This window comes from Megalobrama amblycephala, linkage group LG16 (assembly GCF_018812025.1).
Source record: "Megalobrama amblycephala isolate DHTTF-2021 linkage group LG16, ASM1881202v1, whole genome shotgun sequence".
Lineage (NCBI taxonomy): Eukaryota > Metazoa > Chordata > Actinopteri > Cypriniformes > Xenocyprididae > Megalobrama > Megalobrama amblycephala.
The window spans coordinates 6,483,104-6,493,557 of NC_063059.1; the positions used below are offsets into that span (position 1 = coordinate 6,483,104).

Sequence of the window (10,454 nt, forward strand, 5' to 3'; positions counted from 1 at the left end):
ATGAACCCAAACTCGACCAATCGGCTGTGAGTAAAGTGACATGTATCTGATGCAATAAAGCCACTCTCCCTGTATCTCTCGCTCCACATTAAAGCAGTTTATAGTGAAAACATTTTAGAGATAAAAATTGCTCAAAATTTGCTGTTAATTATTCATTATATTTTTATTAAATAAATTTAAATTATGAATCATTCATGACATATTCATATAATTAGGCCTATCATATTAATTGACAATATTAAACTTTGCTTTTAAATTAGAATAAATACATGCATAATATATAAAGCTTTTAAACAGATTAAGATTACATAACTATATTAATTATATAAAAAACTATATTAAACTATATTAATTATTCAGTCTATTTGTTTGATTCACATGCATTGATTTAGTCAGATATTTTCTTTCAGCTGCCTTCTCAAACTTTCACTGCATCAGTGTTTATTCCTGCTTTGTAAATGTGTTTAATTTCATATTTTTCATAACAATCTCTTAATCTTCGGAAGAGACATTGTCTTGAATTGAATTGTGTGGATTTCTCACGAGAAGTGAATCAAACTGACGTTCTCCTTGTTCTGTGTGACTGGCTGTTTGCCACACGTGTCACACTTTTAGGTGCACACGCTTTGCAAACTCTCGATTAAACCTGAGTTTACAGCGAAAGTTTATACCGAGCGTTGTGCAACAGTTGATCCTGATCTAAACCAGGTTGGATTTATCTGGATTTGTCAACTCCAAACCAACTCTGAAAGCTTCATGCAACAGGCCACTGGACTTTCTTAATCACAAAGACAACAAAGAGAAACCAACATTAGACAAGAAAACTCCTGATATAATGATTAATCTGATTTGTGCTTTAAATAAAAGTGTGTCAAAGGTGTCTTGTGACTTATGAGTGTATATAAGGCAAGCAAAGTCAATGTCCCATCTCAAAATATGAACTGTACAGTGAAAGTTTCACTCTGGATGTGTTGTGTCATGGTATAGTGTAGTTTGATAGCATGTCAGATGGTAGGGAACACCCTTCCTCTGCATTGAATTAATATTTCAGACTGCAGAAATAGAACTTAAATACGGAGCCCCGCACAAGACATGCATGAAAAAGTAATATGCTAAATCGTATGCACAATTTACTAATTAGTTCCCTCGATTTGCTAAATCATGTGCTAAATCATCAAGATTTAGTAAATTGTGCGTATGATTTAGCAAATCGAGGGAACGGAATAGTAGGCCTAAATCGTGCGCACGTTTGACTTTTTTCCTGCATGTGATGTGCGGGGCTCTGTACTTAAAAGTATGTAGTCGATGAATATAGATTTCTATAGAAGCATTTCTCTTCCTAAGCCATCCCACCATCACTCTTTAAGAGAAGTAAAGGGGAACTTATCATCAGTTGTTGATTTTCAACAATAAACAGAACTTGCAAAGAGGTTTTTGTGGGATTGAAGCCTTACAGAATATGGGTAAGAATCTAATATGCACATTATATGCTTATGTATGGGTGCGAGGAGAAAATATTATCTTTCTCTGTAGTTGGGTGAAAATTGCAGAGAGTATATGCAGTATATTCAGATATTTCCAAAAGGATTTTTACCATGTGTGAACTTTGTTTCAACTTTTTTTTTTTTTTTTTTTAATTGGTGGTCACATCACATCACTTATTTATTTCGTTTTGATTTAATACTTTTTTAAATGCCTTTTTTAGGCCAACTGTAATTGTGTCCTCTTATGTGAAAAGTGAAAATTTTATTTTAATTTTATGTGTTTGTGTAGATACAGTACATGCAGTTGAAACATTTAGGACAATAAATGAAAACATTCTCCTGTAATGCAGTCCTGTTATCTACTGTTGGACATTGCAGAATAGAAAAAAACTTAAAATAGAAAATTAAATAAACTGATAAGGGTGTTAAACTCTAGGCTTCGTATGGCATCCTGGGGTAGATGTTGCATGTGAAATGTGGCATAACATATATTCAGATTCCAGAAACCAAAACTCACTGTATTTTTTTCTCTTGTTTTCATGTAGCAAGCACTACTATTGGAATTCAAAATATGACCAGAATCACTACAGACAATTCCACAGGGCAGACAGAGATCTTCTCAGGCATTAACATCTTCATAATATGCATTTACTTTGCCATCCTTGTTGTAAGTCTCATTGGAAATGGGCTTGTCATATTTGTGACTGGTTACAAAATGAAGACGACAGTCAACTCCATTTGGTTCCTCAACTTGGCGATTGCAGACTTCATCTTCTCCTTAACTCTAATCATAAGAGCACTTTTAGACATACGCGTTATCTGGCATGCTGATACCTCCCAGTGCACATTTCTCTGGTTCATGATTTACCTAACCTCATCTGCTAGCATTTTGCTATTGACGACTATTAGTCTGGACTGATGCCTGTGCACATGGATGGTTGTGTGGTCTCGTAATAATCGAACCGTATTAAAAGCCAAAATCAACTGCATGATTGTGTGGGTTTTATCCATCGGCTGCTGCATCCCTGTACTCATCAATTGCTCAACAACACAGAGTGAAGGAATCAATGGCTATTCTATTCAATACTACAAGTTTCTGGTCACATTCAGGTTTATAGTGAGCTTTGTCATCCCCTTTTTGATCATTGCATCTTCATATATAGCTATCGGTGTGCGAGTCAAACGTCTCAAAAAGGAGAATCAGTTCAGGTCTTACCGGGTCATTATAGCTGTGGTCCTGGCATTTTTCATATGCTGGCTTCCTTATCATGTCTACAAATTTTATAGCATAAGTGCAAAAGAGAATCAGTTGAGCGATTCTGCTAAAGAGGTTCTTTCAAAAATTTATGTTGTAGTTACATTCCTGGTTCATCTCAACAGCTGTCTGAACCCCATTCTTTATGTGTTCATGTGTGAGGAGTTTAAGAAGAAGCTTAAACAGTCTCTGCTGCTGGTGCTGGAGACGGCGTTTGCTGAAGATCATCTGGACTTCAGAGTCTAAAAGCAAACGAAAGATTCCACCATCTCTATACCTGCCAGCTGCCAGCCACATAAAGACAAACAAAGCACTCATAATTTATGGTCATACAGTGTAAGACATCATTCGTTAACTGTAAAGTGTGTGTTTTAATTTGCATACACTCACAATAATAATAATAAAAAAATGTTCTTTTGTAAAATAAAGAAAACAAACAGGATATGTCTCTGTCTCCTTTCAGTGAACTTCTTTGTGTAGCATGTCACAAAAATAAACCAAAACTCACACATATTACTTGTCACACCATTTTATCCTTTGTTTTGTTAAACTGTTATTTAAGTGAAATATATTTTGTGTATAGGCCCATTTATTACTTATACATAATTGTATTCTGTTTTTCTCTGTTCGCAGAAGCTCTGCAGGTGTGTGATGTGATGATGTGTGAATCCTCATGTTCTGTTGTTTATGCTGCTTTTTGTGCATGAGCTTGAATGGCACAAAAAAGAAGTTACTAATGCTGAATTTGTAAATTAAAGTCATATTTATGTCCTGACTGTCAGTTATTTGTGAAGTAAATCAGCTTTAAATGTGTATAATTAACAAGAAAACTGTATAATAAATTTTTGTAATAAAATAAAAGGTTTGCTTATTTGTAGATCAATATATATATTAAATGACTGCACTAATCTTTCTTATTATTGCTGTCCAATGACTAGTACTGGCTAGAATAAATAATAAACAGTTCAATCAGTACTTTTTACTTTTAATACTTAAGTACATTAAAAAATCAAATACTTTTGTATTTGTATTTTTACACAAATATTAATGAAAATTAGTATTTATAAGTAATATTTTATAGGCTATCTGTGCTTTTACTAATGTATTTGATTTGTGTACTTTGTGTACCACTGTCTTTTCCAATATATGCAAATCACAAAGTGATGTACCTAATAGTCATATTTATTAATAATAATAAAAAATAAAAAAAAAACTAGATTTCTAATTCTAATAAAAAACGAACTAAACACTATGGTTAATATGCTTTTCTTGTCTGCTTTCTTTTTTATCTCTCTTCTTCTGGAGACTTTACGGGTGGGATCTTTGAATGTTAATGGGATGAGGGATATGAGGAAGGCAGAAATGATCATAGAATTCATTAAGTTGAAAAATTTAAATGTGACTTTCTTGCAAGAAACTCATAGTGATGTTAATAATGAGGTTGACTGGCAACTGTGGTGGGGTAATGAGTGTGTTTTCACTCATGGTACTAACTTGAGTGCAGGAGCGGCAATTCTTTTTTCTCCAAACACTAAATTTAAAATACTGTCCAAAAATGAAATTGAACCAGGACGGTTAATAGCAGTTAGAGTTGATATTAACGGTCTGTTTTTTGTCTTTGTTAATATCTATGCGCCTAATAGTGGTTCTGATAGGACAAACACTTTTAAAAAATTGGAAGTTTTTTTAAAACTACAGCAGGCTAATGATTCAATATTTCTAGGAGGGGATTGGAATTGTACACTTGACCCTTCTTTGGATAGAAATGGAGAAGAACCTAATTTTCATTCACCTACTGTTTTAGCTAATATTATTGAAACTTTTAATCTGATGGATATTTGGAGAGAAAATAATCCCTTGGTAAAACAATATACTTGGGTAAAGGTGAATGGGGGGAGAATTTCAGCTGCACGCTTAGACCGATTGTATTTATCAAAGAATAGTAAAAACAGAGTTGTACATACAGCTATTGTTCCCACACATTTTACTGATCATAAGCTTATCACTGTTGACTGCATATTGATGTCTACACGAAATAAGAGTTCCTATTGGCATTTTAATGTAAAGTTATTACAAGACAAAAGTTTTTGTGAATCTTTTAAGCATTTTTGTGAAACCTGGAAAAGTGAAAAAAGTAGATATGAAAATGTAATTCTTTGGTGGGAAATTGGTAAAGCACATATAAGGGATTTTTGTCAACAGTATACATCTTATTCAACTTTGTCTTTGAAACGGACTTTGGAGTGGATTGAGAAAGAAATTTTAGTAATTGAAGAGAAAATGATGACAGATAGTTCTGCTAATTTACAAGAGTGGACTGACAAGAAATTAAAGTTGAGTTCTATTTTAAACGAGAGAGGCTCTTGTGAGGAGCAGGTTTTTATCAAGGAATGATATGGATGGGCCTACTTCTTTTTTTTTTTAACTTGGAACATAAAGGGCCCTATTTTAACGATCTGAAACGCAAGTGTCAAAGCGCGAAGCGCAAGTAACTTTGTGGGCGGGTCTCGGCGCTGTTGCTATTTTCCCGGCGGGATAAATGGCTCTTGCGCCCGGCGCAAATCTAAAATGGGTTGGTCTGAAGTAGCTTCATTATTCATAGGTGTGGTTTGGGCGTAACGTGAAATAAACCAATCAGAGTGTCATCTCCCATTCCCTTTAAGAGCGAGATGCGCTCGCGCCATGGCGGATTGCTATTTACATGGCGTACACGCGATGAGTCAATTAATATATATGTGTGTGTGTGTATTGGCACGATTGTTCAATTAATTAGCCAATTTCGTTCATCATTATAAGTAGTAATAGGCTGAATTGAAAATAGGTAGCCTAATTCTAATACACGCAATGACTATTCATCATTACATTTTTATATTTATGTACACAATAATATTCTTTTACACTGTAATCCTTTTGTTTTTAATATTTGGCATGTTTGTGTGATGCGCATCCCTGTGTGTAATAAGCAAAGTCAACGCGCACTGTGGACGCGCCCAGAGGCGCAGTTTCTACCAACGCGCTCTAACAAAAAAATATTGCGCCATTGACTTTAGACCAGGTTTGAGTTGGTCTATGGCGCAGTCTATTTTCAGCTCCTTAAAATAGCAATGCGCAGGCAATGCGCCTGAACACACCTCCTTTTTTGCGCTGAACCGCCCAGGGAGCGCAAGTTCATTCACTAGTTTAGCGACGTGCTTCTGTGGAGGGAAAAGCGCGCTTTGCGCGGGTGCAAAATAGGAATGACACATGCGTCGGTGTACAAAGTCAATTGCGCTGGGTGCAAGATAGGGCCCAAACATGTACAAGAAAAAAAAAAGTATAATTTGAAAAACAGTCATGGTCATAATACAAGTGACCCTGTGGAAATGCAAAGAATGGCAGTGGACTTTTATTCTAAATTATATTCTGCTGAGAAAACTGACGAGAAGAGGCAAAACGAACTTTTACAGGATCTTCCCCAGTTAACCGCTGAAGACAAACAAACTTTGGAGTCGGAAATTACTTTTGAGGAATTAAGTACTGCAGTATTAGGACTTGCTTCAGGCCGTACCCCAGGTATAGATGGACTTCCTGGTGAATTTTACAAGCACTTCTGGACATTAATTGGAGCTGATTTCTATGAAGTACTAAAACAAGTTTTTCGTGTGGGTTTGATGTCTAAAAGTTGCCAGCGAGCAGTTTTAACATTACTTCCAAAGAAAGGTGATCTTACTTTAATTAAGAATTGGAGACCAGTGGCAGTTTTATGTTCTGAATACAAACTAATATCAAAATGTCTGGCTAATAGGTTAAACAAAGTATTACATAGTATTGTACACAAAGACCAATCCTATTGTATAAAAGAGAGATGTATCACTGACAATTTGCATTTAGTACGTGATGTTATTGATTATGCCTTGAAAAATAATGTTGATATAGGAATTGTATCACTAGATCAGGAAAAGGCATTTGATCGAGTTGATCATCAGTTTCTTTTCAGAGTTTTAAAGGCTTTTGGTTTTGGAGAAAAATTTGTTGCAATGATTCAACTGTTGTATAATAATGCTACGTGTATGATAAAGATGGCGGGTGGACTGAGTGTTCCTGTTAAAGTAGAGAGGGGCATAAGACAGGGATGCCCACTCTCAGGTCAACTGTATAGTTTGGTCATTGAACCTCTCCTATGTAAACTAAGGAAAAATCTAACGAGTTTACAGACAAATGTTCCAGTTTTTAATGAGTGTGTAAAAATCTCAGCGTATGCTGATGATATCACTGTGGTTTTAAGAAATGAATATGATGTTCAGGTTTTAACTGATACTCACAAAACCCTCTTGTATTATCGGACGGAACAGGAAAACACCCATCAATGGATTTAAAGACGAATATGTCCTATCCTCCTTTGTGTGGAGCAATCCCTTTTGACCCGGTCACTTGTGACTCCGGTCGCTGTTCAATGACTTTATGCTTACAGACTCAATCTTGAATTTCAAATGGACCATCATTAAGAGATCATTTTAAACTATATACAGAATAATACATGCCATGATGTAATTACTAACATGTCTATTCAATGTATTCAATATGTGGGTTTTCTTCAAATGCATTATTGTAATCATTGTTTTAATTAGGTCAGTCTAGTATAATATGTGTAAGAAGTGTGTCATGTTTGAGTTCAAAATGCAGAATTTATAATTCTCTGTAATTCTGTGTGAATGAAACATTGAAATTCAGTATCAGGAAGATATTAAGAAACGTTATAAAGTTGTTAATAAAACAGGAGAATGTTCCACAGATATCACGCCATGTGATCAATAGACAATAGACGAGGCGTGTCTAATCTCCGTAGCAACGTCTCATTGGAGGATCGCATCTGAAGGATGGAGCCAAATTGCTCCTTTAAAACGATGCTTTCCCAATAGCTAGTGGTCAGAAATCGGTCAGAAATCGGTCAAAAGGTCGGTCAGAAGTCGGACTGAAGCACAGTCGTTGAAGCCCAGTAGCCGAAGCACCGCTACTTTGACCACGGCGGAAAAGTCGCATGGGTCATTGAGAACTGATCCTTACCGGGGCTGATTTTCCATCTAACAGTCGCCGACTTCAACCACGAGCCGCGCAGCTGACCATTCAACAGCCGTCACATCCAGACTCCAAAACACTCTGTGAAATATCTGACCAAAGTCTCCAAAGAAGAAAACTGCTCAGAACAGCGCGTTTCACCAACTTTAACTTTAAAGCTTCCGCGCAACCCACGAAGGGCTTTCCCGAGAAGACGTCACCTGAAAGACAGCCAATCCAGAACGGGACTCCGCTGCATGCGAGTCGCAGAACAACCCGATTACCTCAGCTGTCAGAGCAAACACAGGTACAAGCAAACTTCACTCTCTTGCTGGAAACTGGTGAAACTCCTTTAAACCTAAAGAATCAAGCCAAAGCTCTGCTTTTGTGATTTTCCTCAGGTTGCGATGTTTAGTTAGTATTTGGGACTTTCTTCATAACTCATATCAACTCCGTGAATATGTGTGTGTGTGTGTGTGTGTGTGTGTGCGTATGAATGTGTGTGTGTGTTTAGCCTTAGTTTCCTGTAATCATTAGAAGTAGTCAATAAAGCTTGTTTTGATTTTCACATATACGAGTTTCTTGTGCTGTGTGTCAAATTACTGCCTTAAACTTAAAAGATCAAGTTACCTCTTGCTTATAATAATATAATAATTATAATCATAATAATCATAATAAAATATTGTTACTGTTGGCCGCAGAATAATATTTTATCCAGAATTGGTAAAATACTTTAACTTCAGTTTTCGCTGGACGAATAATTGATGAAGTGTTAAATATGAATTCTGAATCGTTTACAGTGAATCATTTACAGTTGATTCAATTCTTATTCCCTGTAACAATTAAATTGAGCTAATAAATGACCTAAGGTCCTTACATCTATCAGAAATGACTGTGGGTATAATACCAGTTTATATGTTAAAGGTTTATTTATTATTTCATTTTGGAACTTAATAAGTACATTACATCCTTCGCTGTCCACAACAGGTGTATGATGGATAGACAATGTATAAATATCATATCTTGGAATATGGTTGTGGGTCACCTGTTAAAAGGAAAAAAAAAATATTTGCATATCTTAAGATCAGAAAAACAGACATTGCCTTTTTACAAGAAACGCATTTTAAAGATGAAAAGGAAGCTTTGAAACTTAGACGTGACTGGGTTGGTCATGTGTTTCATAATTCTGTGTCAAGCAAGAGGAGTGGAGTAGCCATACTAGTGAGGAAGAAAATACATTTTGTATTAATGAATCAACACAAAGACAAGGAAGGTCGTATTCTCTGCATAGAAGCAAAGCTCAATGATGTTAAAGTAGTGTTCCCTTTCGATACATTCACTCATACTGCGTATGGGGAAAAGCTCTTTTTTCCTCCTCACTGAAGCCTTTTTCAATAGCGCAGTGTAACTGCACGTCTATTGGTTCAAAGAAAGAAACTTTTTGAACCAATGACGGTGTGGCGTAGTCGCGCGAGCCTATGGTGAAACAGCGTGCCAACGAGCCCACCAAACGGGTGTGGCTTATGTCTATATAAGCAGGCGTTTCACCATAGAACTCAGTTAACTTCGACTGAAGCGACGACACTGAGCCGCATATGTCGTGGCACGGCATAAAACGCAGTACTCGTTCCTGTATCTCAGGGAACCGAGGTTATGTTCGTAACCGAGTACGTTCCCTTTCGATATATTCACTCATACTGTGTATGGGGAACGAATACAATCACGCCGTGCCACGGCAGGGAACGACAAAAACATATCTTGGGCGCCTAGGGGCCCAGCGGATACGTGAGGGGCCAGGGGCCGTCTAACCCTTATGTTACACTGGAGAGGGAAAGAATTGCCTGAGCTCGAGCGAGGTCGTCGTGTCACACTGAGAGGACCCGAGCATGCAAGGTCGGGACATCCAAGTTGTAGAACCTGACAAAAGTGGACGGCGAGGACCAGCCGGCCGCCTCACAGATGTCTTTGAGTGAAACACCACTCGACCACACCCACGAAGAGGCCATACCTCTAGTGGAGTGTGTTTTACTCTGATGGTGCAATCCAGGCCCATAGAGGAGTAACAGAGTGATCGCGTCGACTATCCAACGCAAGAGGCGTTGCATTGAGACTGGAGCCCCCTTGGTGCAGCCGCCAAAGCAGACAAAGAGCTGGTCAGACTGCCTAAATGGCTCAGACTGCTCAACATAGGTCCTCAATGCCCTGACGGGGCAGAGCAATCCCATCTCTCGCTCGTCCGAGGAAGAAGGTAGCGCTGAGAGGGAAATGACCTGTGCTCTGAACGGAGTCGAGAGCACTTAGGAACGTAGCCATGCCTGGGTTTCAGAATGACTTTGGAGTCATTGGGCCTGAACTCAAGGCATGCAGGGCTCACGGAGAGGGCCTGCAGGTCGCCAACGTGCTTCACCGATGCTAACGCTCCAGGGCATTCATGTGTTGACATCGTCAACGATTGGTTCATTTTAGCTCAATTTGAGCACATGGCAGTCCAACATCGAGATGTTGTTCTGTCTCACATGAGAAGGTTAGGGCTGAGACTTAATGCCAAGAAGAGTGTGCTTCTTCCAGCTCAAACTACCAACTATCTAAGGGTAGTCTGGGATTCCATCACGATGCAGGCACGCCTGTCTCCTGCTCTGGTGAATTCCATTTTGTCGGCCATGAATGGGGTGAAGTTAGGC

The 10,454-nt window shown here is 37.8% G+C and overlaps 1 pseudogene; it reads left to right on the forward strand.

The window, feature by feature from the left end:
• The first annotated feature begins 536 nt into the window (after window positions 1–536).
• Window positions 537–3,319, forward strand: LOC125249437 (annotated as a pseudogene).
• Window positions 3,320–10,454: the final 7,135 nt, after the last annotated feature.